Source organism: Podarcis erhardii (genome assembly GCF_964252035.2).
Source record: "Podarcis erhardii genome assembly, chromosome: 10".
In the NCBI taxonomy this organism is placed as follows: Eukaryota; Metazoa; Chordata; class Lepidosauria; order Squamata; family Lacertidae; genus Podarcis; species Podarcis erhardii.
Window position 1 is genome coordinate 74,852,795 of NC_138500.1, and position 27,852 is coordinate 74,880,646.

At 42.9% G+C, this 27,852-nt stretch overlaps 1 protein-coding gene across 7 annotated transcripts in view; it reads left to right on the forward strand.

The window, feature by feature from the left end:
- Positions 1 to 27,852, forward strand: part of FRMD4A (FERM domain containing 4A) — a 434,031-nt gene that overhangs the window by 198,232 nt on the left and 207,947 nt on the right. The window lies entirely within an intron of this gene.

The window sequence follows — 27,852 nt, forward strand, 5'->3', positions numbered from 1 at the left end:
GGGTACTGCTGCATCTGACCCGGTTGGGGCCCAAGATGAAGTGAGAGTGCACCCTAGAGTTATCTGCAACCCACACCTTTGTGACCCCTCAATTCATCCCTATGGCTCTGTTGCCACTTCAAACCCCACATTTACTAATTTCAGAAATTATGGGGAGAAGCTGGCAGCCCGGAAGTTAAGGGGATCCTTGCCCCAGCAAACCCATAGCACCCTTCCTCCCAAAGTGGTAAAAAACAATTCCAATACAAATGCCAACTGGAAAAAATAGCAATTTAAAAAAATTAAAAGGCTTGTTGGAAGAGAAAGATCTGCCTAATAGTCAAGGGGAAGGCTCTTTGAAGGGAGGTGCCACATCACTAAAGGCCTAATTCCTACATTGTGCAGAATGAAACCCCTGATAAGACCTGTTCTGCAGGAAGTCCTCACCCACAGAGCATAGCGATATTTCCTCTGAAAGTGTCATCTTCATATTGTTATGAGTTTGTGGATGCCTTGACCCCTAAATTCCTGGGTCTAATGGGTGCTGGGTCTAGTAGGTGTTGGAGTTTAATCGATGCCTGGAGTATTAAGATGGGCTGCCAGATGCCAAAATACACACCAAACCAGTTTTTTTCATTAGCAGAAAATTGCCTGGGAGAAGATGGGCCATTTGCAGGGAACAAACACAGACAGATGGCCCATCAGGAAAGTGGATGAGGGAGCCCCACCCTGAGTTCTGAGAGGCTTAGTCAGAAGACAATGCCAGAGTTTTTCTTAGGAGGAAGTTACAGATAGGTAGCCGTGTTGGTCTGCCATAGTCAAAACAAAAAAAATTCCTTCCAGTAGCACCTTAAAGACCAACTAAGTCAGTTCTTGGTATGAGCTTTCGTGTGCATGCACTTCTTCATTGGTATCTGAAGAAGTGTGCATGCACACGAAAGCTCATACCAAGAACTGACTTAGTTGGTCTTTAAGGTGCTACTGGAAGGAATTTTTTTTGTTTTGTCTTAGGAGGAAGTTATAGATTTTCTTTTGGCTGCAGTGTGATTGCGGGGAAAGGGTGTCAATCTGTTAAATGCGGCAAGCTGAAGGGGTGGGTCAGAGCACAATGCAAACTGACAGTTTGAACCCGAGGTGAGTGAAATGGGAGAAGGACCCTCTAGGAGTGTAATGCTTTGAACCCTTCCATCATAGGCTCCAGTTGTATGTATGTATGTGTAAATAAACCATTTATGATAAAGACACCCCAGTCTCTGCTTTGCCGCATTTCCAAAGGAAACACAAACCTTGGGCAAGCATGCCGGGAACCCCTGGAATCTCACACAGCTGAAGAGATTGGGTTGGCCTGTAACAATATTAAGTTTGTCCTGCCCCTTCCATGGAGGTTAGGCAGACTTCCTCTTGCTGAGATGCCACCATGTAATGCCGTTAACCTTTATTGGCTGCTGATGGTGGGGCTGGGAACAAAGAAACTGTGGTGGCATCACAACAAAGTGGAAAGAGAAGCTGTTTTTTTCTTGGTGGAAGCATCACCTCTAGTTCTACCCGGAACGAGTCAGCTCATGCCATAGTCTTTGGTAGCTTTGCATGTGGATTAGATTTTCACGTTTAGTATTTTCTGTTGCCTTCCCCCTACTCTTGCTTTTCAACCCATTGGTAGCAGCTGGCAGGGAAGCCGATAGGGTGATGCTGTGCATTTTGTTTCACCAGCTATTATGAGGATGAGGAGGTGAACTCATGTCAAGTTCTGCCATTACAGCCTGCAAAATTCTTGATCTTTAAGCAAAAAACACTGGATAAAATTATACAACTTAATGGTTAAATGAAATTAGATAAAGAAAAACTGTGCTCCCCAACAAAATGGTACCAGAATATCCTCCTGGGTGTAGTACAGCCATTTTATTTATTTTGTATTCAAGTTCTTCTGTGTTTGTTGGAGGCTGTATCGAGAGAGGAGTTCTGCTCCACTGACTGTGTGGGAGCCTGAAAGAGCTCAAGACTGTTTCAAGATTGGACCCTCGGTTTTTCCTGATGCTGCACAAAAACCGAAAATGCTAAGTCTTTGTATGAAAGAGCCTTATGTAAGAGGAGTTCCATTGAGATTTCCCACCTTGTTTTTCAGCAGGATCTTAGGCTGAGAAATAGATGCACATCTGGTTTGAGGCAAAGAACAAGATGAAAACTTGGAAGGGGAAATTGGAACCGAAGAATAGTGTTGTATGTTCCCCACTTCCCCGAGTGGTGAAAAGGTCCAGGGATGGCTTGTCAACATTTAGCTGCAGCTTGGTTTAGAAAGCACTGAAGACTTTGTGCTACTTGTTTATTTACAAATATACATTTTCAACATGGAGAAGCAGGCAGGCAGACATCCAGACAACCTACACTCATCTGTGCAGCAACATCAGTTCCCCCCCTGCAAGCAAAAACAGAGCACCCGTTCTCTGTTTCTTCCATCTAGCTGCAAAACTCAGATTTGTTTTTACCTTCTTGGCTACACTGCAAAGTTATTTCTCTTAGCCATGAACACATTGTAGAACACTGGTCTCTCAACTTGCCCCCCCCCCCCATGTGGTTTGTCCTCCTGGCACTTGATGTGCAGACATGAACATACCATGGCAGGAAAATTTTCACCTGCGTATTTTTGCAAACAAAATAGCTCTTAGAGACACAGGAGCAGACCAGGGTTCAATGAGCAACCCTAGTTGGAACTTGAAGTGACATAAGATGTTATGAAAATTCTAAAGGTGGTGTTGATCTTTGATAGTTCAGTGACACATACAAATCATCAGTTTTGCAAACCAAACAACCTTTCCTCTGTTCCACTTAATTGCATGTTCCACTTATTTACATTTATACACTGCAGGGCGGTCCTCAACTTTAGAAGATAACAACATAGCCTTTTCTTCTTTAAACTGAGAGTTGTCTTCTCCAGAGGTGAAGTCAATCAGGTTTTTTTTCCCCATTATCAACATATCTGCATGAATCTGTTAAATAAGAGTTTCAGGATTAGGAATAATCCCATTGTGGTGAATCTTTATTTCAGAAATGGTGGAAACTGAGATCATAGAATCATAGAGTTGGAAGAGACCACAAGGGCCATCGAGTCCAACTCCCTGCCAAGCAGGAAACACCATCAGAGCACTCCTGACATATGGTTGTCAAGCCTCTGCTTAAAGACCTCTAAAGAAGGAGACTCCACCACACTCCTTGGCAGCAAATTCCACTGTCAAACAGCTCTTACTGTCAGGAAGTTCTTCCTAATGTTTAGGTGGAATCTTCTTTCTTGTAGTTTGAAACCATTACTCCGTGTCTGCTTCTCTGGAGCAGCAGAAAACAACCTTTCTCCCTCCTCTATGTGACATCCTTTTATATATTTGAACATGGCTATCATATCACCCCTTAACCTCCTCTTCTCCAGGCTAAACATGCCCAGCTCCCTTAGCCGTTCCTCATAAGGCATCGTTTCCAGGCCTTTGACCATTTTGGTTGCCCTCCTCTGGACACGTTCCAGTTTGTCAGTGTCCTTCTTGAACTGTGGTGCCCAGAACTGGACACAGTACTCCAGGTGAGGTCTGACCAGAGCAGAATACAGTAGCACTATTACTTCCCTTGATCTAGATGCTATACTCCTATTGATGCAGCCCAGAATTGCATTGGCTTTTTTAGCTGCCGTGTCACACTGTTGGCTCATGTCAAGTTTGTGGTCAACCAAGACTCCTAGATCCTTTTCACATGTACTGCTCTCAAGCCAGGTGTCACCCATCTTGTATTTGTGCCTCTCATTTTTTTATTTTTTTTTTGCCCAAGTGCAATACTTTATATTTCTCCCTGTTAAAATTCATCTTGTTTGTTTTGGCCCAGTTCTCTAATCTGTCAAGGTCGTTTTGAAGTGTGAACCTGTCCTCTGGGGTGTTAGCCACCCCTCCCAGTTTGGTGTCATCTGCAAATTTGATCAGGATGCCCTTGAGTCCATCATCCAAGTCGTTGATAAAGATGTTGAATAAGACCGGGCCCAAGACAGAACCCTGTGGCACCCCACTAGTCACTCTTCTCCAGGATGAAGAGGAACCATTGATGAGCACCCTTTGGGTTCGGTCAGTCAGCCAGTTACAAATCCACTGAGTGGTAGCATAGTCAAGACCGCATTTTACCAGCTTCTTTACAAGAATATCATGGGGCACCTTGTCAAATGCCTTGCTGAAATCAAGGTAGGCTACATCCACTGCGTTCCCTTCATCTACCAGGCTTGTAATTCTGTCAAAAAACGAGATCAGGTTAGAGATGAAGGAGTTTGTTCAAGGAGATGGTTTGGACCGGCATCTGAAATTATAACTCCTCTGTGATCAGACAATATTGTAATGACTATTAAGTGATCAACTTTTTTATACATGATTGCTTGCTAATGGTTATTGAAGATGAGTCACTCAAAGGGCCTGGCTTTCTTCCTTGCTTGGTCAACACAAGCATCATAGCTCAGTTGGTAGAGCATGAGGCTCTTAAACTCAAGGTTGTGGGTTCAAGCCTCTTGTTGGACAAAAAGATTCCTGCATTGCAGGGCGTTGAACTAGATCACCCTTATGGTCCCTTCCAACTCTACAATTCTATGATTCTGTACCTTCTGCCTGTTTTACTTCTGGGTTCCCCAGCTTTTCCATCTCCCAGATTCTATACAAGCTGTCATTGGTCATCACTTCCAGCAACTGACCTCATGGGTTCTGGAGGACACTTCCCAAATGTGGATATGAAATCTCATGATCCCAACTTGACCTGACAGGAAAGACATATCCCAAAGTCTGGTTTTTGGTGTGCAAATTCAGTGATAAAGGACCACAGTTACATAAAAGACTGGTGAAATGTAACCCCCCAAGCTGTGTTTACTGTGTTGACATCATGAAGTTGTGCTGATCTGGTGCAAAAAAGTGCTGGTCAAAGTGCAATTCAGTTGACAGGCTGACATGAAAGTTCACTGCAGTTGAGACGCTGGTGGTCTCCAGGCTGTGCTGTCTTCATCTGCTAGTTATTTAGTTGTTAGAAATAATGCTTTGTCTACTCTCCAGTTGTCCACAACACTGTAATCTCCTCTGCTGTTTCAACCTACAAGCCCTGTGACTCTGAAGACATTGGGCAAAAACCTCTAAGAAACCTCAACCCTTTTTACCAGCACAACACCATCTTTAAAGAGAAGAATTATTTTAAAATGTGGCTACTATGATAGATTAAACGGTCTCATGAGGAAGAAGAGGCCCCAATAAGCTGCACAGATTGATTTATGAGATATATTCTTTTCTGTGAATCATATCTTTTCTTTGGATCCCAGCTATAGACAGTTGCTACCATGATGGAATTTGTTACGTCATACTTCATTAGCCTCTTGGCTGGGTTAGCATGATGCCCTCTATTTGGAGCAGCGCTTGGAAGGGGTGTACAGGCCTCAAGTGGTCCAAAAGGCTGCTGCCAGAGTGTTGACTGAGACTGGCTGCTGAATGGAGTAGGGATTCAGATAAGTGGGAATGGCTGGATTGAAAATAAACCAATTCGTATGCACCGTTAAGTGAAATTTCACATTCTTTCATTTGGCTGAAGATATTTTATTATATTTCACAGGGATTAGTCATCCAGGCTTGAGAACTACATTTTACAGGCATTTTATAGAGACAAGAATGATCAATGTGCATGTGAAAGATGAGGCCTGAAATATTAAACATACCATTTAACATTTGCAAAATATATAGTTCTTGATTTATAACTTCATTCTTGGCTAAATAAATGTGAGATTTGAGTTCTGTAGTTGCATTTCCTTTTGCTTTCAGGCATGAGGTATTAATGTTTCACATTCATCTAGCCATTTACAAGACTACAGAGCTTGAGGAAACAGAGACTGAAAAGTGGAGTGAGCTCAGTTCACAGCTAACAAGGCACTATGAAGGGAGAAAGGCCTGATTCCAGTGTAAGTCAGGAACAATTTCCTTGATGAGATGGACTCAGTTCTTCTGTATGCTAATTAATTCCAGTATTTATTTTAGCGGAGCAATCTGGATGCTCTATTCACTAACGGGAAGCTCACGCAACAGAAAAATGAGAAAGAAGAATCGGTTGGCAAGGAGAATAATAAAAATCCTGGGACCAGTTCTTTGCTCCATTCCTTAAACATGGAGCAAACAAACCAATCAGGAATCCAATTATCAAAACATCATGAGGAATCAAACTCGTGTAAGAATTGATCAAGGGAAAACAAGAAACAGCTTGATGGTACCATGTCAGATGTTTTGCATGCGGAAAGGTAAATTCAGTCACATCATCTCCAGTTAAAAGGATCTGGTAGCTGCTGCTGCTTCTTCTTCTTCCTCTTCTTGCTGCTGCTGCTGCTGCTGCTACTACTATAACTATATTTACATCCCAACTTCCTTCCCAGGAGCTCAAGATGGTGCACATGGCTCTCCCCCTCTCTATTTTAACCTCACAACCAGCCTCCTAGATAGGTTAGGATGAGAGACTCTTTCCTATTGTTTTGTGGACAGTTTGTATGAAAATAGCATATATCGTATAGGTTCCTCTAGATAAGAAAAATACAAAATTTCAGAAAGATAGGTGCAGGGGTTCTGTGCTAGGAGTATTTAAAGTTGATTTGGGGCATTCACTTACCTCCCTGTGGTTTGGGATATAATTTGTACTAAAATGGCATACCCTAAATAAGTAAACTGTCAACATTACAGAAGAATTGGTGCAGGGCTTAAGGCACCAACATGTGGCCCCCCAGGCCTTTTTAGGGGCCCTCAGCAGTTCAAAAATATTCAAAAAAAATATGCGGCAGATGTTCTTGGAAGGATTCTGTCCTGCTGTAGTAGGGTTGGGGCTGGAGATAGCATGGAACAGACATTGTTCTGCATGTCATGCTATTTAAGATTATTAAATTTATTTATGTCTTTAGTATTATTTAATATACATAATTAATATATTTAACCATATTGCAGACACTTTAATTTGTGATCTGGAAATGTAATTCAATGTGTGACCCGCAGGTTCTGTGTCAAAGTACTCTTGCAGCCCACTTGGTCTGGAGGTTAGACCACCTAGGCTTAAGGAGTTAGGAAATGTTGTGGACTGGTAAGGGGGATTGCTCTCTGCTCAATGGATGGTGTGTAAGTTCTTTCCTTCTACAGTCCTGGAAAAGTCATTTTGTCATTAGTAGCTAGAGCTATCAGTCAGAAAATGATACCTGCTTCTTTCCCTCTCTTCTTCTTCCCTGTCCTTATGCGGCAAGCTTGGGAAATGTAATCATTCTAACGAGAAAGATAGTTTGAATCTGCCTAAGTTACCTGGAATCTCCAAAGCTCCAAGGCAGCCTCAAGGCTTCAGGAGCAGAATGATCCAAGGACACCTGGTGCATCTTGAAAGAGCCTCAAATCACTCAGAATCTGCCAGATTTGAGTTGGGATTCATCCACAACAGATTAACATTGCTAATATAAGACATCTTTCTGTGTTTACTGAAAACAGATAGTGCCCTTTTTTCTGACATGTTTTGAAGGTAACTGTTCTGATGGGACAAGTGTGTACAAATCTGACACCCACTCAACAATAATGATGACAGAAAGGAGACTTTAGGTTACTCACCCAAAAAAGCTTCCTATTTAAATTTGTTCGGTCCAGGGCTGTTAGAATTTGCTAATCTCTGAAGACTACTCAACAACAAACACCCCAACAAATGAAAATGTGCTACCATATATTGTTTTTATTTATTGTATTTGTTCATCACTTTTCACAGAACATATTAATCAAACAATTAAAATCCATTAGACAGAATAACACATAAGAATAATGAAAGTGTTCAGCCATCAATAAATAGAAAAAAGGACAAATCCTACTCTACACGGTTAAAAGGTGAACATCAACACAAGCCAGAATCAAACCGCATTGTGGTTAAATCAAGGTCTTAAATGCCTAGCTAAATTTTTTGATTGGCAAGTAAAGGCAGATGATGCTGACACCAGGCAAGTTTCCCCATTGTTTCCCCATTCCTCAAAGAGAAGGACATTTAATGATGACTGTAGGGTACAGGCAGATTTTACAGAAAGAGGAGGTCTGTGATCATTGAAGAGCAAGCATAGAAATTGGTTATTGCTAGATTGGAATACATTCCAATCTTTTCCACATTTACCCAGAAATAAACCCCGCTGTGTTCAATGGATCCTACTTCCAAATAAATATGTACTAAACCTAAGAAAAGGGACATTGGTGCCTGTGGTCTAAACCACTGAGCCGCTTGGGCTTGCCAATCAAAAGGTTGGCTGTTCGAATCCCCCCCCACAGGGTGAGCTCCTGTTGTTCGGTCCCTGCTCCTGCCAACCTAACAGTTCGAAAGCACATCAAAGTACAAGTAGATAAATAGGTAACGCTCTGGCGGGAAGGTAAACGGTGCTGGCCACATGACCCAGAAAAACTGTCTGCAGAAGCGGACAAACATCGGCTCTCCAGCCTTTAAAGCAAGATGAGTGCTACAACCCCAGAGTCGTTCGCAACTGGACTTAACTGTCAGGGGTTCCTTTACCTTTTATCCTTTAAACCTAAGAAAGAGGAATAAGGACTTCTTCAGAGGAGAAAAAAGGCTATGGTCATTTAATGGTGGAATGGTATTCAGAGAAATTTGGCATCTCAAGGAACCAGACTTGGATATTTATTCCAGTTAGGGAGAAAGAATCACATAATTGTAGACCTGAAAGGGGTCATCTAGCCCAACCCCCTGAAATGCAGGATTTTTTTCACCCAACGTGGGGCTCAAACCCAGAACCCTGAGATTAAGGGTCTCATGCTCTGCCACTTGGCTCCAGTAAGAATCCAGATCAGTACCGTTCAGCCGATGCTAGTGGGTTCAGAATGAGCTGCTGGGACCTTTTTGATAACATTTGAGCTCTTTGTGATCTGCCCTACGCATTGAGCACCATAAGGTAATGAACACTGTGGAAGTACATGGATTGTGTCAGTGGAAGTTAACTGCCACAGGAAGTACAGGCAGGATGTTGTAAAGGTGTTGCAGGAACTGTGATTGCTCTACAGTGTTTTGCCTTGAAAATTAGCAGATTCTGCAGCCCCCGGAGACTCTTCAGACTTTACAGTTACATGTTTAAGCATTTATGAGTCTCAAGCAGCTTTTCTTACTGAAGAGAGAGAAAGTCCCAGAAAGGAATAATTAGACCCAAATGTTAAATAAAGTACTTTACTTTTTTCCCTGTGTCTTTCCCTCCTAAAATCATTTTGCTCGGTTTCATTGTTGGCACAGGAAAGTGTTTTTTTTGGGGGGGGGGTTAAAACATTTAAAACTCTTAGTTGCCAGAAAAATAATCTGATACGACGATAAAAATCTGTCTGAGAAAGCAAGGGAACTGCACCTGGCTGGCTTTTCATAGCTACGTTTGAGAAAGTACAAGAGGCTCATTAAGTTTTCGGCTGAATATTTTTTCACTAGGCATATTAAAATAAAGTTTACATTGTGCTTTATGACCTTCCCTAGCCTGGTTTCCCCAGATTTTTTTAGAGCCAGCAAGAGTGTTTCTGCCTTGGCAAAGGCCCATTTTCTTCTGCTGTTTGCTTCTTCACCAACGCGGATTGCCCCCAAATAAGCTGAAACTAAAGTGCCATGGCAATGATCTCAGACGGAACACTAGCTCAGCTGGGCTGACTGCTTCCAGCCACCAGGGCAAGCCTCTTTCTAAGTAAAAAGTGAAAGCCAAATGGCCTGAGCGTTGTTTGACTGCTTAAGACAAAATAAACTTATGAATTAGGCCTGCATCTCACCATTCCTCAAAGGGCTTAAGGGGCATGCAAAGATACTTTAAACAAAGCTTGGTGTGTTGTTGGTATTTCCTGCAGCACAGCAAGCCTTTCGCCTTCATGTTTCATCCTCAGATTCAAGTGCTGATTGGGTTGTCAATCTTCTCCTTCCCATGCATCAAGTGGCCTGCAGCCTTTACCCCCATTTTTTAAAGTACCACATGAATGCTTATTTAAGTAAGCACTTGTAAGCGCTTGCTTGTATTTTTAGTTTATTGTTTTAAAGGAGAAAATATGTTTCAGGTACCTGACATACCTTGCTTTTGCCAGTGGAGTTCCCTTCAGATGTTGATGGGCTACAGCAGTGTCTCCCAACCTTGGGCCTCCAGCTGTTTTTGGACTACAACTCCCATCATCCCTAGCTAGCAAGACCAGTGGTCAGGGATGATGGGAATTGTAGTTCAAAAACAGCTGGAGGCCCAAGGTTGGGAAACACTGGGCTACAGCACCCATCATCTCTGACCACTGGTCATGTTGACTGGGGCTGGTGGCAGTTGGCTCCAACCCTGGAGAGAAACACAACACTGAATGGAATTCCGTAAGAATTCCACTGCTCATGACAATGTAGGCTTGGATGCTCTTCTGAGGTGGGACATTGGCTTCACAACAATACTGTGAGACTGGCTGGGGCAAGAGATGCCTACGGCCACCCAGTGCTTCATAGTTGACAAGAACAACAAATAATATTGTGGTATATTAAGTGCAACACATTTAGATATATGGCAGGGATGAGGAACATCTGGTCTGTGTGCCAGTCATGGAGCTCCAGGGGGTCCAATTCAGCCTGTGAGGCAATTTCCCTCAAATCTGTGGGCAGCATGATGGGGTTCAGTTCTGCACTGGCGGCAGGTGATTCTTCCTAAAAGCAGTATTTGATCCCCACTCATCAGCTTCATGTCATTATGGCCTCATGTCATTCTTGGGGCACGGTGGGATAAAAACAGTCCCCATTTTTTCACCCTCTGTGCCCCATGTTATGACGCAACTGGGCTCTGGGGCAGAGGAGATTGTGTACTGAAAGGTGCCTGCCCAGCCACCAGAGATAGCCTGATGATGTTTTTGAAAAGGGGGGGAGAGAGAGAGATTGTTGCTGCTTCCCAATAAGGCACCCCAGCTCTACAAGAAATTCTACAATTTCTGTAACCCATCTGAATTCACCCTTCTTTCCTCCAAAACAACATTTTAAAAAATAATCAGGAAACCTTTGGCCTCATTGGGCCAATGCCCTGCTTCCATCTAAAACAGCTTTTTATGTTTTGTGAAGCAATTTTGCCCTTTCAATTTTATATTTGCAAGAGACAAATGCACATTTCTTAAAAGTTCTTAAAGAGCTACTTTCCCTCCATCCGGGCTCTGTGCCTTGCTCCTTAGTTCGACAAAACAAAATGTCCAGAGATGAAGTCTCACACTCACACTGATGAGAAACAGTTTAATATCCAAGTTTGTGATGCTGAGAGGCAGATGGGAGACATTTCATGGGCATGCAAAGATGGCTAACCAAGGTGAAGTTGATTATTGTCCTGAAATGGGGCAAGAATCAAAACAATGAGTCATCAGTACCCAAGGAACCCAAAGGTACCCAAATAACTTCATGCATCATTTGTGAAAGATGGCTATAGGGAGAAACAAAGTAAGTACTGGTGGATCATGCATATATAAATCCAGATTATTAAGGCAATAAATACTTATTTTAGTTTGCTATGGGGAACTATTTCCTTGCATTGGCTGTTGTTTAGGATTGTGGCCTGGGTGCTATCCCTTACCAATAAAAGTGTGTATCATACAAGGTTTTTCAGATCACACATTCGGATTCAGAGGTAGATATCAAATTTGGATTCTGAGTAGTGTGTCTTGGATATATTTGGGATTTATCAGGAGTGAAACAGGATCTCTATGAGGTGGTACAAGTTGAAGAAGGGTTCCCTGAAATTCTTTGTGACATCTCTGAAATCCAGAAATTAAAATAGTGCTACAGGAAAGCATTTGTTGAAGGAAAAATTAATGTTTCTCGGTTTACCAGAGGGCCACAATACCAGCATGTGATGATAGGGGAAGGGGGAACAAACACCACAGTGAGGAGAGGAAGAATCTGGTAATGAAATGAAATAATTTTATCTGTATCCTCTTTTAGGGGGGAGCAACTATGCAAGAGCAAAACACATCTATCTGTAAGCTTAAGGAAGATGCCAAGGTCAAAAGAGGAGGGGGGAGAGAGAACTCCTTTGCAACTGACAGATTTTGCTTATAACCAAAGAACCTAATTTCTACCCAGAAACCGAATCCCTTTAAGTTCTTCCCAACACAAAATCAGTTTAAAGGTGCCCAGCACAAAAGGCCCTGGACCTATTTGTCTGCAATTTGGCGGGTTTCTTACCCATGGTCACTTCTTTCATGTCTGCAGTTTTCAGACCAGTTGCCCACAAAATGCTGTCATATTCAGCCACCCCAAACCTGTGACAGCTGCTTTTGCAGGAAAACGACTGTGACTAACTGTGACAACTGTGAAAATTGGCAGCATTCATGCCCTCAGAAGGAGCAAACTTGCCTGCAAATTTCATCCAATTTTGGCCAAAAATCAAGAGGTTTTTTTTGGGGGGGATTTAGAGTTGTCCAGTACAAAATGCCTGAACCTATTGCCTGTAATCTGTCATGCTTTATTTGCTCTGGAAAGGCTACTATGTCTACACATTGCATGCAATGATGTTAAAAGAAAAACATAGCTTTTTAAAATATCCCAGTAGTGAATGGGGTGCGGTAGGAATAAATATTACTCAGACACCCCCCCCCCACCCCCACCATGTCAAAGTAGGCAGCATCCAAATGGGTCTGAGCCATCAGATATGATATCAGATAGGAATGACTGACGGCTTTTACATTTTCAGAGAATGCCCGCTGCTCTTTTTTGTCCTAATATGCCTTGATGCAACCTGTACAGTTGGCACTGTCTAATCCAGTGCTTTTCAACCAGCAGTACCTAATACTGTAGTATGTTAGGTGGCACAAATACTCTGGTCAGAGTTGAAAATCGGAAGCAAATGCATCTGTTATTTACAGTATTAAAGGGTGTGAGGAAGCTAGGCTCACCCCTCAGGAGAGGAGAAAAAGCACCCTGTTCTTTTTCTCAGGATGAAGTCTTTCCAACAAAATTAACCCTCTTGGCTTTTCACCTTCCCCTTTTGCACAGGCAAACCTTCCTTCCTTCTCTCTCTTTCTTTCAACAGCAACACTATTTCTGACATCCATCACTTCCAGTTTGCTCACCTACTCCTCAAAAATCAGCTGACCATATGTCGTTTAAACTGGTTTTTCTGCATTACATTTCGAGAATGCTTTGTTTCAATTTTTAAAAATTTATCCAAGGTCAAATTCTTGGACACCATAAACTCGCATCTGGTCAGCCACTAAGGACTATCTCATGTCAGAAACCTGGCAAAAGTTACAAGATGTCTGTTGTGAGGTTTAACTTGTAAACTCATCTACATGTGTAATTCTTGTGGTCAGTTTTCCAACACTACTTAGAACCGCTGGGCCCAGGAGATTTTGCTGGCAGAGAATCTGAGGGCTAAACTGTGGGCTCCTCCCTGGAAATTATATAAACCAATACTGTATATCTTCAAGGGCTCAGAGACCAGTTTGCATTCATTGTCCAGACGGTATGGCAATTGGAAACTGGAGGTTTTATGCAGGGATTGTGGAGTCAGTAGACAAACTCGCATTGGAGCCTAGATGCATTACATTTATAAGCTGCATTCTGTGCAAATTGGCACTCAAAGCAATTCATAATAAAATAAAAATAAAATGGTTTTATATAAAAAAGCAATAGAAACAGTCATAAGACATTAAAATCTGAGTGTAGTCATTAAGAAAACAAACAGCTTAAATCAGAAACAGCAAGGTTCTCACAGCATCCCTGGCAGCCAGAGACAATCACGTTTGAAAACAAAATAGCATCCACCTGCTAAAAGAATAACCTCAAGGAAGGAGGTGTATCTGAAGAAGTGTGCATGCACACGAAAGCTCATACCAAGAACTGACTTAGTTGGTCTTTAAGGTGCTACTGGAAGGAATTTGTTTTGTTTTGACTCAAGGAAGGAGGCAGGTTTGCTTTTTTTCATAAAGTGGATGTCTACTTCACATCCTTGCCAACTTTACCTGGGTGAAGGACGTAGTAGAGACTACCTTCTTCTGACCTCAGCGAGGGGCATGGCTCAGGCACTTCCTCAGAAGGATGTCTTTCAGCTGGGATGGAAACAGGGGATACTGATCTTCAGTTGTTCTTTTCTCATCTGGCAGGGTGGGCCAGAAAGTGATGCTGGGGAACGGCTGTTCTACACCATGTCTTTCAGCTTGTGGGTACCATGAGGTTCTATCTTGTCTCCTGTGCTTTTTATTGGCTACAAATGGGTGGGGACCTCCAGCCCATTAGCCAAATTGACAATTATCTCAATGCTGCATTTTTTGAATTTAGTAACATTTTATGCAGGTTCTAGTCATCTGGATGTTCAACTTTTATAAAAATTCACTGAACTGTCTTGTCAGGAGAAAGCTTAATACCATACTTAATGTCACTTTCTCTTTTATAGCTGTGGAAAATTATGTTTTAGATAATGGGCTTTTAACAATACATTTCTTCTGTTCTGATGTTTATTTGTATTATTTTATTGCATTTACTGTGTTTTTGTTTTATCATTTCTGTAAAGTGTGTAGAGATCTGTGGCAAAAACATTAAGTGGTATATAAATTTGGAATGTTGAGCTAGTTGTCAAAAAAAGAGTTAGGGGTCTCCCCACGACAGTTTTGTCTTTTGTCAACCTGTGTGAGCAGCGGTGAAGCATGTTTCCATGGTGCCAGGGAGGTGGGATGTGGAGGGCAAATGGTGACCGTTGTGTGCCGGCCCAGCCCTCACTGCCGACTCCACTGAAGCAACACCAGCCCCAAGCTGCTTTGTGAAGCAGAGTGGAAAGGACACCATGCTCTTATCTTAGTTTTCATCATTCAACAAGTGCACAAAATTTTAAGAAAATTGGATGACATGAGGTAAAAAAAACACACATTAAAACTTGGATCACTCGATATAGAATGACCCCCCTAGACCCTTTTCACATGTTCTGCTAGTAAGCCAGGTGTCCCCCATCTTATATTTGTGGATCTGATTCTTCCTGCCTAAGTGCAGAACCTCACTCTTGTGAGTGCTGAAACTCATCTTCTAAATTTGGGCCCAGTTTTCCAATCTGTGAAGGTTATTTTGAGTCCCAATTCTGTCTTCTGCTACCTCTCCCAATTTGGTGTCATCAGCAAATTTGATGAGCATCCCCTCAGTTCCTTTGTCCAAGTCTTTATGAAGATGTTGAAGAACAACGGGCCTAGGATGGAACCCTGTGGTACCCCGCTTTTGGAAGTCAGGGTATTGCAGATTATTTGAGGCTGGAATGTCTCATATCCTACCTTTGAACTCTACATACCGTAAACAGAATCTAGGGCTAGCAATATAGGACTACTATAATAGAAAATGTACATATATAAAATCTCTCTGAGACTGCATAGACATTTCCTTGCATTAGTTCCCTAGACGGCTGCTTATATTGGGTGCTTTTCAAGAATTTGAAGTTTTGATTCTGTACTATATTTAGCTTGTCTTCCTACTGATATTTTTAGGGCAAAGCCCTCTGACACAGAGAGACATTTTTCTGAGGGAAAATTTCAGTTCTCACATAAGTGGTGGGAAAATGTAAACCATTGAAAAAACTAATGTTTCTAAAATTGGGAGCAGGAGCTTGGAAACCTCCAGGATAAATTACATTACAAATAAACTCCGTCTGTTGTGCCAAATGCTTAGAGTGTAGTATCAGAGACCCTTTGGTTGATCTCTGTGGGCTGGAATATTGCCAGCAAGTTAGGACTTCCTGTCTCAGTTTAGTTTTTGCCATAAGAGGAAGAATAATTGGCAATGTCCAATCTTAATCATCCCCATTAAGTTATTTATTTATTTATTTCTCTCCCTTTCTCCCTCTTCACCCCTCTGTTTTACATTTTTCTGTATGGATAAACATATGTGGACCATAGATGTGGTATGAGTGCTGGGAAGCAGAAAGTGGGGAAGAAGGAGGAATCAATGTTCTCTTTGTAGCCCTGTGAATGGTCCAAACTCTGTGGCTTTTCCTACACTACAGTAATGCCTGACTTGGGTGCAGGGTGTGTCAAGAATTTGGCAGAAGACTGTTAATAATATGTCATGTGAAAACTGGGAATCCTTTTTCAGCCTTGGAATATAATACCCATCATAATATAGTGGGTGGAGACTTTTTGCAGTCTAGTCTGGAAAGGAGGGTCAGGTGAAGAACCTTTGTTCAAATCCTAAGCAGGACTCGCGACTGGGCTGCCGGCCGCAGGAGCGGTTCTTTGCTTCTTCGATGCTCCGCTCATATATTTGTCAATAAAGTATTGCAAGGACATTCCAAGTCTCCAGTGCTCTCTCATCCAAACAAACACTCATGTGTCCCTCTATAAAATGTCTTGCTACTCTGGGAAGTGAAGAGAGCACAAGATGCCTTAACAAAATATGCTGTACCCAACTCAGTTATGCATCCATTAATATGAATAAACCTTCATTAGCCACAAACATTCATTTCAATCTTTCTGCTGTGAGTAGGACTTGAACTGGCTGGGACCCAAAATTTGTTTTTTAAAGGCAAACTTTTTGCGTAAGAAATTTTGCCAGGTGAGCCTTCTCACCTGAAGCAGAGGAAAAATTAGACCTGTTTCTTCTTGGTTCTTTGTTGGCATCTGGTCACTCAAAGACACTGCTAAACCTAAACTGTCATTAAAATAATCAAGATATGTGTGGCTGCATGCCAAGCTCCAGAAAACCTCTCACCCCATTAACCTTGAGTGGATCAAGCCCTTGAAAGATTATTTTCTTCGGTGCTTCCCAGTACCACTAAGCTCTGATTGTAGGTGGGAGAGTTAACAAGGCAAATTGCCTCTTTTATAATCATCCTCCAGAGGATTGGAAGTGAAATGTAACCTGATTTCTTAGCTTGCGGTTCTGCTCAAATGGGCTCAGGATTCCCAGGTGGGTAAGGGAGCTGGGAGGAGACAGGAGTCTTATTTTTCACCATTCCTATTAGCTGCTGGTTTACCTGATCACCCTTTATTTCACAAACTGTATTCTCAGTGGAACTAATTATATCAGGTGTTGTTTGAGATGCCCCCCTTCCACCAGAACAAGCTCTTTTTGTTTCCCCAGAGATTTTACATGATGTGAATTTGATATGTATATTGTTTCTCAGAGGAGCATTTGCTTGGGGGTGATTTTGCCATATATTCTAGGTCTCCTTTGAACATCCGTATGTTGAATAACCTTCCAGGGGTTTTGCTTAATACGCTCCCTGCACAACAGTCTTTGATTTTCTGTTAGCTTTCATATCTCAGCATGTATTGAGGGGTCTGACCATATTCTGTGGGCAAAAGTTGACAATGAACCCTGAAGGCTGCTTCAAAATGGTGTCTTGTCTTACTAGAGTTACAAATGCACACGTGTCTGAGTGTAAGTCAGTGAGGGATCAGACTGTGGAATGTGGGAAGGAAGGGGTGAGTGATTTCACAGAGTAGGTGAGCACCCTGCGTTAGGCAGAGTGAGGTGCCATGAAAGGGCAGCAAATGGTTAGTTAGTTAATGCATTAATATTGCATTTGTAGGAGGGAGGGGAAGAGACACTTGTGGGATTCTTCACCAAGCAAAGGCCTGGAAACGATGCCTTATGAGGAACGGCTAAGGGAGCTGGGCATGTTTAGCCTGGAGAAGAGGAGGTTAAGGGGTGATATGATAGCCATGTTCAAATATATAAAAGGATGTCACATAGAGGAGGGAGAAAGGTTGTTTTCTGCTGCTCCAGAGAAGCAGACACGGAGCAATGGTTCCAAACTACAAGAAAGAAGATTCCACCTAAACATTAGGAAGAACTTCCTGACAGTAAGAGCTGTTTGACAGTGGAATTTGCTGCCAAGGAGTGTGGTGGAGTCTCCTTCTTTGGAGGTCTTTAAGCAGAGGCTTGACAACCATATGTCAGGAGTGCTCTGATGGTGTTTCCTGCTTGGCAGGGGGTTGGACTCGATGGCCCTTGTGGTCTCTTCCAACTCTATGATTCTATGATTCAATGTGGCTGGCCTTGGTCTCTGTGCACCCTCAGGTGAGAGAGGAGTGCCATCTGCTCCCACTACAGTTCTAGAGAAGAAGGGGAGAGGGGAGGGGAGGGGAGGTTTTTTATTGCCCTAGCCAGGCCCACAAGCCCTCATGTTCCTGCCCAGGTGTGCCACCACATCCTTTTCACCACTTTGGCAACCCATATGACATCGATGTTGCAGCTTGGCCACTCATTCTGTAAGTAACTAAAGACTATACAGGCTATACAGCTGTAAATAAAACGTTTAAGGGTGTTTTAAGTGCAATATACAATGTGACACTAGATGGCAATGTTACAGATAGGTAGCCGTGTTGGTCTGCCATAGTAAAAAAAAAATAAAAAAAAATTCCTTCCAGTAGCACCTTAAAGACCAAGACTGGAAAGAGAAGCTGCTGAATTGCAACTTATTACCAAACTTAAAACCATGGAGAGACCTGGTCTGAACAAAGACATTGGATTCTTATCTCATTATACATGACAAAGCCATTTTTCACCTTCTCACCCCTTGCTTTTTCCTGTAAGACCTATTGCAGTCGTTAAGAGTCGTCAACAGGCTCATCACAGCTATCTGCCAATCACCCATTCCCACCACCCTTCTGAGTAATACCCCCCCACCTTCTCACTATATAGAAGGGTCTGGTGACTTCTGTTTCAGTGTATCTGAAGAAGTGTGCATGCACACGAAAGCTCATACCTAGAACTAACTTAGTTGGTCTTTAAGGTGCTACTGGAAGGATTTTTTTTTATTTTGTTTTAGATGGCAATGGTGAGCCTTATGGAAAATTCAATACAAAACAAATGTGTATCTGAAGAAGTGTGCATGCACACGAAAGCTCATACCAAGAACTGACTTAGTTGGTCTTTAAGGTGCTACTGGAAGGAATTTGTTTTGTTTTGACTATGGCAGACCAACACGGCTACCTATCTGTAACTGGAAAATTCAATGTATTTTAAAAACACTTTAAAAAAAGCAATTTCAGAATGTCTTTTATATGTATGCAGATTCCACCTTAGGCTGTGCACCATTTACTGTGGCTTGGGTAAACTCCCACAACTTGCGTTTGAAGCAGAGAATTCATGACGTTGGCCACAGTTCGTTACGTATCTTGCAGTTTCTAGAGAAATACTGCTGGTCGATGCACTTTCTCTTAAACCAAGTTACATCTGATTCTAAAATGTAAGTTGAGGTGTACATTTTAGAAACCTTTTGTGCATGCATAGATAGTGGCTTCATAGAATAGTGGTTGGGGTGGTTGCAGATGCACAGTAACAAATCAGGTAATGCAGGGAAATCAAATAATGTAATCATATGGTGCATACAGAAATGTAAAAGGCAACTTGAAGTGCAGGAGGGAACTACCTCACTAAGTTTTAAGTCGATAAAGTGTGCCTGCCCTTAGAGGGCTTTTAGCGTATACCTTTAATAATTCTGGAGAAGAGGATTTTCATCCCTGCATAACAAGATTCACCTGCCAAAATGCATTGCTCTATGCAGCTATTAAAGGTTCTGGACTCCCCCAATCATTATTTGACCCCTAACTCATCCCAAAGCAGTTTCTTGCACCAGGAAGTAAGCTGCGTATGTCTGCCTTGCACACACCGTGAAGATCGCCTCCTGGCCACCTTCCCCCATTTGTTTGTGAAGCTGTTGGCTGTGGGAAAGGAATGTTTGGAAGGAGAAAAAAAGCAACTACGTACTTGTATGGTCTGAAAAGGGAATTTCTATGTGGACAGCTTTGCTCACCGTGGCACAGAAGCTGCTTCTGATGTACAGTGGTACCTCGGGTTAAGTACTTAATTCGTTCTGGAGGTCCGTACTTAACCTGAAACTGTTCTTAACCTGAAGCACCACTTTAGCTAATGGGGCCTCCTGCTGCTGCGCTGCCAGAGCATGATTTCTGTTCTCATCCTGAAGCAAAGTTCTTAACCTGAAGCACTATTTCTGGGTTAGCGGAGTCTGTAACCTGAAGCTTATGTAACCAGAAGCGTATGTAACCCAAGGTACCACTGTATTTGTTTTCAGCCATCCTCCTCCACATGGCAGGCTTGGGAAAGTCTAGTTGATAGTGTATTGAATTGGGTCTTTGGGTTTACAATTTGCAAAACAAGTGGCACCTTCCCTTTCCCAAATACTTACTTACCACACAGGACCTAACCATTTAACTTGGGTCTGTCACTGAGCGAACCCTTATCAGAGAGTCACAGCCAGTTTTACACATGGGGCACATTCAGTAATTGGGCATGGGCATTGTTGGAACATAGGAGCATGTAACAACTCTTTGATATTGAAAGGGGGATGAAGGAATAGAAATTGCAGGAGGAAATTTGGGTAAACATGACTTGGTTTAACCAGGTTTGGCACACAACCAGGCCAACTAATAATTCATGTGATGAAAGAATCATTTTTTTCATGAATAGGGCTATTCAGAAATTATTCTCTCACACAATTGGGTTTTCAGCCTCGTTTTCAGACACGTTCAGTGCAACTTTTGCTTATTTACAGTTTCCCTATCGTCACTCCCCCTACTCCTTCCCCACCCCAGTTATATCTTGCAAGAAGTCTGTTCTTGAAATAAAATTTCATTTCTCAGGTGTTTGTAGATTATTCCTTTTCAGCCTGACCAGAGAAAACTCTAAGTGATCTTTAGGGTTTCAAAGTGGCCCTGCTTTGAGCAGACACAGCAGGTGATTGGCAGCCTGTCCAATTATGGGTTATACTGAATGCAGTTGTGTCGTGGGAAATAGCTTTACTGAGAGCAGTTTTACCACAGTTTTAATTCTGATTGCTCACCAATATGGCATTTGTTTTTGGCCCCACCCATCTCCCTCTGCTTTGGACTGTAATAATTTTAAAAATATGCAAGGAAAACTCAGTGATCACTGATAGTCTTAGCAGTTGTGAAAGAAACAGAAAAGGCATTTCAATGCAAGCATAAACATTCCTAGGTTGAAAAACAATGCTCAGTGCAGTCATTTGTATCCCAGCATATTCTGTTCAAATGCCCAGGGGCCACATGACTCTGTGGTGGAGCATAGCAGGAGTGGGCGAGTCTTTTACTGGAGCTGCTCCTGAGTTGTGAACAGCATCCTGACACACACACAGATTATGCTGGTGTGAAGTCTTTCCTGGAAATAAGTGGTGCAGGAAATGTCACTTGCTAAATGTCTAGGTTTCAGAGTGCTCTTCCAGTAAAAATGGTGGCAAACTGATCGTTAAACCATGGTGTGTAATGTATAGTTTTTGCTACTCCCACAGATATTCTTTTAGCTTCCCTTAGCATTCTTCAGATATTTTCCCTAATTATGAATTTCCAAATTTATGTCACATTTTGCCTTAGGCTCTCTTTCTCCTTCCTGCCCCACTTTTTAAAATTCCATCAGCCCAATCAAAACACTTTAAAAAAAGGTTTCCTTAGCAATTTTGTCCAAGCTGGAGCCTTCAAAACCATCTCAAATGTCACTTTGGGTGAAATGAGGCTTCCACACAACGTGACTGGGCAAAGAGTTAGAAAGAGTTAGCTGTATCCTCCCAATAAGCTTGCAAAGAAATAAGCTTGCCTAGAAATGGTGCATTTCCCTTGAAATGCTCTAATCCCAAAGAGAAGGTGCAACCATTGCACATCCCACCCTATCCCTCCCTGGTCACCTGGGCCATCCTCTTCCTGTGTGTTGTATGTCAGACTTAGAATTCTGACTATGAGAAGGGGGTAGGATGTTGGGCAAGGTGACCAGTTGAAGAACAGGCCAGAAGTCATAGCAACTGTATTCTTCTTCAGTGCCTTGGAACACTAAAGGTGTAAGGAAGATAATCTTCTCTAGGCTACTCTTCTGCCTTCTTTTCCATCCTCTCTCCTCTCACAACATGGTGCTTCTTGTTTTGAGTTTTCACTTATTCTCCTGCTGCTATACCATCCTCTCTTCCATATCTCTGACTTTGCTCATCTTATTACTTCAAAATATTGAGCTTGCTTTCCAAACCCTGGTCCTCCTTAGTCTGTTCAGGCAACAAACAGGCCAGCCCCAGCCCTGACCCTTACATCATCAGCCCCAGAGGCCTGCACAGATGCACAACTTTTATGCACAACCAGGAACCCTGGGAAAAGCAGGAGACCTCATCACGCAGAACCTACATGCCTAGATCTGTGCGTACAGAACTTCATCTTAATTTCCCCTTACAACTACCTGGTGAAGTCATGGATATAGCTAACTCTTTTTAATTCCTTTCTAGTTTCGCTGTTCGGCATTCTGCTTTCACCCAATTCTGCTTTCAACTTCTTCTTCATTCTTTTAGGATGCCTCCATCCCATGGGCCAAATTTGGACCGGCAGGGGTCCCAATTTGGCCCGAGAGCCCACTTTTCCACACCCACACCCACCCTCGCCCCACCTGATGTCATATGAAACATGGTTATAAAGGAACACTTGGGTGCTTAACGTGAGTTCCCGATTATCCCTTTTCAAGGGACACTAAAGTACGGTTTTGAAAGGATCACACAGAGTGCTGGTGCGTGCTGCTCAATTTGTGGGAGCGTCTTCTGTTGTTGCCATGCTTCTGGGAGCGAACCATGATCCAACTTGGCATTACATTTAAGCTTGGGCTCATGCTTTGTTTCTCCCAAACCAGGAATGAGCAAAGTCAAGAACAATCTTTGATTTTATCTCATGGTTTGTTTGGAAAGAAACAAACCTTGGAGCAGCAAGCATAGGGAAACAGCAAAGAGTGTCTCATCTGAGCCCTGTGCACCTGCATCCTGTGTGCTCATCTTTAAACCCTAATTAAGCTGAACTATGGTTTAAAGAGATGTGCAAACCAGGGCACTTCCATAAGCAGCAACTCTGTTCTACGATCTGAGAGCTAAGATTGAAGAATCGTGTTCCTGGAAGTCACCTCAGTCTGACAGTGCAATATTATTATTATTATTATTATTATTATTATTATTATTATTAGACTTCTCAGTTGGATAGTGTGTCACTGATTGCTGCAGACTGCACCAAAACCCAACCGTCTTTATGTGTCAGACTGAGGGCTATTTATCTTAAAAATGCAGGCTGGGATTCCTACTTCATGGGGGATGGGGTGGGGAAAAGCAATATGTTTGCCTATCATTTTGAAGTGGTTTGAATGGCCACAGGTTTAGCAAACCTGAAATAAAGCACACCACTTAAATTCTATGTAAAACTAAGGAAATGGAGCAGATACAGATTTATAGGCCTTGCTGTGGTCAGTTCAAATGTGCTTTTTCATCTCCTGGGTCAATCCCTGAAATAACTGGGTCTGCAAGTCTACAACAGAAACTAGCTGTCAGTGGTGTGGATTGGCTGGTACCTGTGATATCACCTCCTTCCCCAAACCCAGGAGCAGTTTTTTAAATGTTTCGTTATTTTTTTCTCTGAAGGCAAAGTATGAAGTACAACTGGCACTTAAAACTACATAAATAAGGCAAGGAGCCCCATAAAGCAAACAGGGGGGTTTTGATTTCCTGGTCTGGCCATCTGTCTTACATGATATGAAGCCCTGGGATAACTGCCTTCACACTAAGAAGCTTAGAAGGAACAAAACAAAAAATGAGGACAATCTGCTCAAGCGCTCACTCCACATCAGAGTGCACGTGAGAGAGTGCTCATTTGCCCCCACGTTGCAAGTTTGTTTGTTTGTTGCATTTCCAGTCCACCTCTTTCCCCAAATTTTCTTCACCTATGAAGTGTACAGGTCAGGGCTCTCCAATCTGCCAGTTTTTATTAATGGCATAGATACATTTCAGACTTAAACCAGTTCAAAACCTATTCCCTTTTCAGCACGAACAAAGGTCATCATTTTCTCACCAAAAAAATTTCCACCAACCTATAGTGCCCAATATTTTTCAGAAGAAGCTGTGACATTCATACTACAAAAGTGTATTGGTTTTAAATCAGTTAGATTTAAAACCAATACACTTTTGTAGTATGAATGTACTCCAGTTTTGTATAGATTAATAGCCATCCAGGCAGTAAGGGCTCTAGTAATTTTTCATCAACAAGGTGCTCAATAAGACTGTAGACAATGTGCCCTGGGAAAGGATTTTATAGACTTTTATAATACAGTGGAGAATTCCAGCCTCAGAAAGCAGTCCTAATCGTACAGAGACTCTGTTATGTACTGAAGACTCCTTTCATGCATGACAATTCTCCTATGTGGGATATAACTTTGTTCACTGCCCCATAAGATAAATAGATCTGCCACACTGCACTCTTCATACATGTGAATGAACACACCATTTCTTACACAGAAGTGATATAAATGCAGGATAATTATTATGACAGAACTAGCTCTTATTTCAATGGAGGAATAAGCAGATTTGTTTGGTTTATTCAGTTTCTACCATTTGGTTCAGTCCTCCATATTTCCACAACAATTAGGGGGGCAGGGGGTGTTAAAAATTCCCATGAAAATTAATCAGCATTTTACTACAAATTTCCCCTAATGTTCTTGTTAGCATCTGTCTGTCTTGAGAGACAGTGGAGTGTGCCTCTGGGAATGAAGCCAATCTGCTGTGTTAGCAGTGCCAAAGTAACATCCCTGGGTGCAAGGCTGGGCAGTGTCCATGGAGGTCCTGGGCTGCCCAGATGACAAGGCTCTCTTGGCCTCACTGATGGGGTCGAAAGGAAAACTGAATAAGATATTTGACACCAGCTTGGCTGCCAGAAGGAGGCATACAAGAAGCCATCTTGGGGACTCCCCTCTGGATTTGTAGGGTTTACTCCTTAACCTTTTCTTTTCCTGAAGATATCCTGCAAGGCAGCAGAGGTTAGCTTTCCTTCTCCTAGATCAGCTATGTTCCCAGGTTGACAGGCCCCTCACTTCCCTCTACAACACCTTTCTTGACTGTTGGACCCATTCTTGGTTTCGTCCACCCAATCTGCCAGAGCTTGTCTTCACATGCAGGGAGTCCCTAACCCACTGAGGGTTTAAAACCCATCGGCTCCCTTCACCAGGTTTAGCCGGCCAGTGGAAGCCGTTCCCAGGGTGTGGCCGCTGTCGCATGCTGACAGCTTCTAGGAGCCAAAGATGAGAGCTGAGTTCAGGATGGATATCAAAAGTGGACAAACCAGCCCAGAAGAAGCATGATGTGTCCCCCACCAGATGGAGTACCCCTTCCCTAACACCCCATACACTTCAATATACACATTTGTTTATGTTATTATTTGCATCGTGGTGGACACTTTACCCTAGCATATGGATTTTTGTACACATTACTTGCCTGGAGAACTGCAATGAAAAATTTGGAGAGGTGTGAATTTCAAAGGATGGCTATGTTTCAGTCCATGTACTGTTTCAGTGTGAATTAGGTAGGTTTGTATTTAAATGAGAACTGAATCGAATCCCCCCCCCCACTCCTCCCCACCCCATGTAAAAAAAGGTAAAGGACCCCTGGACTGTTAAGTCCAGTCAAAGGCGACTATGGGGTGTGGCACTCATCTCGCTTTCAGGCTAAGGGAGCCAGTGTTTGTCCACAGACAGCTTTCCGAGTCATGTGGCCAGCATGACTAAGCCGCTTCTGGCGCAACGGAACACCATGACAGAAACCAGAGCGCACACAAAGGCCATTTACCTTGCCATCACAGCGGTACCTATTTATCTACTTGCACTGGCGTGCTTTTGAACCGCTAGATTGGCAGGAGCTAGGACAGAGCAACAGGAGCTCACCCTGTTGTGCGGATTCAAACCGCCAACCTTCTGATTGGCAAGCCCAAGTGCTGTGGTGCCATTTTGTCAGTTGTGATGAGGGGAAGAAAATGCTCCCCCTGACCTGTGGCAATGCCTGCAGAGAAGGAGAATACAGCAGGCACAGAAGGAAGCTTCCTGGGTGCCATGGCCTCAAAGTCAAATATCACAAGGGCATAGCTTGGCATCTCCTGGCCTTGTGAGATTGGGAGAGAGACTTGGGGTGAAGCCAATATAAGGCCTCGTCTCATGTGGCTTAGCTTCTTTCATGCCAAGCAGGCAGTTTATTTCTGTAGTGTCTCATGAGTTGTGCAGAATGTGTGTGCAGAGTATAAACGTCCCCCCACCTGCCCCTGAATAAACCACCCATGGAGTCATGAGATTGGTATTTCTCCCCACATCATTATCAGAAAGGGAAATACAAGCTCTGCTGAATAATATGCCTACCCTCTCAGGGCACCTTAAATGAAAAGAAATACCAGAGGCGTATTCCATTTGTGCTAATGATACCAAAGTGCATTGGGATGGATGTCTACTCAGGCTGAGGCGTGTAACCCTTCCTCTAATTTATTTCCAAAGAATTGCCTGTCGAAGGCTAAACAATCTTTTCATCAGTCCTGGAAGCTGACTCTGCGTCTTTATTCTTCCCTTTCTCCCTCCTCACGTATTAAACAAAAGTACATTTCACCCCACCCCCCAAAAAAGGGAAGACCTTGCTGAAAAACTCACTGTTTCACTTGCAGAGTCTTAAGGGTTAAAGTCAAAGAGTTCAAGAGAGGCAGAGAAGGGGGTGCTGGATACTGACCCCCCCATGCCGCTTCCGTTGGAAAAGGGGCGTGGTTTAAGCAGCCCGGTTGCCCCCCCTTCCCATTGTGCCCTGCCCCCTTCCCTGCAAGGGTTCAGGTGAGTGCAAAACGCCTTGGGTCACAGCGAGCTTTTTGGGGAGGGCCTGGGGGGAGGATGCAATGCCAGTGGGGGGTTGGAAGGGGAGATAGCCGGCAGGGAAGGGAGGTGGGTGTGCAGCTGAGGTGTCCCCCCCCCATTTCAAGTATTCTGAATAGCAATATGGATACTATAAACACATTCAGAAATACAAACATTTCCTAAATTTCAGCTGAGTTTCCTGCATTCCAGGGGGTTGAACAACCTATTTATTTCTTAATAGGTTTAATTGGGTTTGGTGCTTTCTCTCTGCATGTCATTCCTTGAACAGCTTCCTGTGCAAAGATAAGGCTTGCTTTCATTGCTCTGTTCATTTGTGCATTTGGCTAGTGTTGTGTGGAGGGAAATGCAGCCCCTAGGCTGAAAAATGTCCCCCTCTTGCCCTCCTGTGTTTGAAATTCTAGAGTAAGAAACTGCCTCTTTCCCCTCAGCTGCTATGTCTGTTCGTGACAGACCATACATAGGCAGGGCTGGGGAAACTGGGCCTTAAGGGGGGGCACTTGTTAATAAAGAAATGATGACAGAGGAGCCCCCCTTGTGACACGTGTGGCATGTGGACTCCATGGCACTCTCAGAAACCAAGGCCCCCTGACCCTCCCATTTTTAAAAAGTTTCCCCCAAATCTGTTAGTTTTTACAGTGCTACAAGACCGTTCATTTTGGCAGTTGAGGGATTGGTATTATTTATTTATTTTGCCCTTTGTGAGACATAAATAAACTGGTTCCTTTAAGTTCTCTGGATCCTTTTAAATAAAGTGATCTGGACAAAATGGGTGAATTAGGAAACCTTTTTATTATACACACTTGCAAGTGGGGTAACCCAAGATCAGGCACATCATCAGGAAAAACACATCTTATAAAGTCGCTTGTCCGGCCGCAAGTCCCTCCTTCCACACCCACAAGAAACATGCCAGTTTACAGAAGTATCGCATCCACCTCATTAACATTTTACCATTCCACTTCCCATGCTAATCATAATACAATACAATACAATACAAATACCTTTATTGGCATTTCAAGTTAAGGCATTTCAAAATGACATGAGATACAAAGTCTTTCTTCTTCCTGTTTCCTGTTTCCGAGAGATCTGAATGGAGAAATCCTTTCGATTCCTCAATAATAAGAGGCAGTGGGGTGAGGGAGGCCAGGGCCACATCCACACCATTTAAAGCACTATGAAGCCGCTTTAAACACTCATGGCTCCTTCCCCCAAAGAATCTGG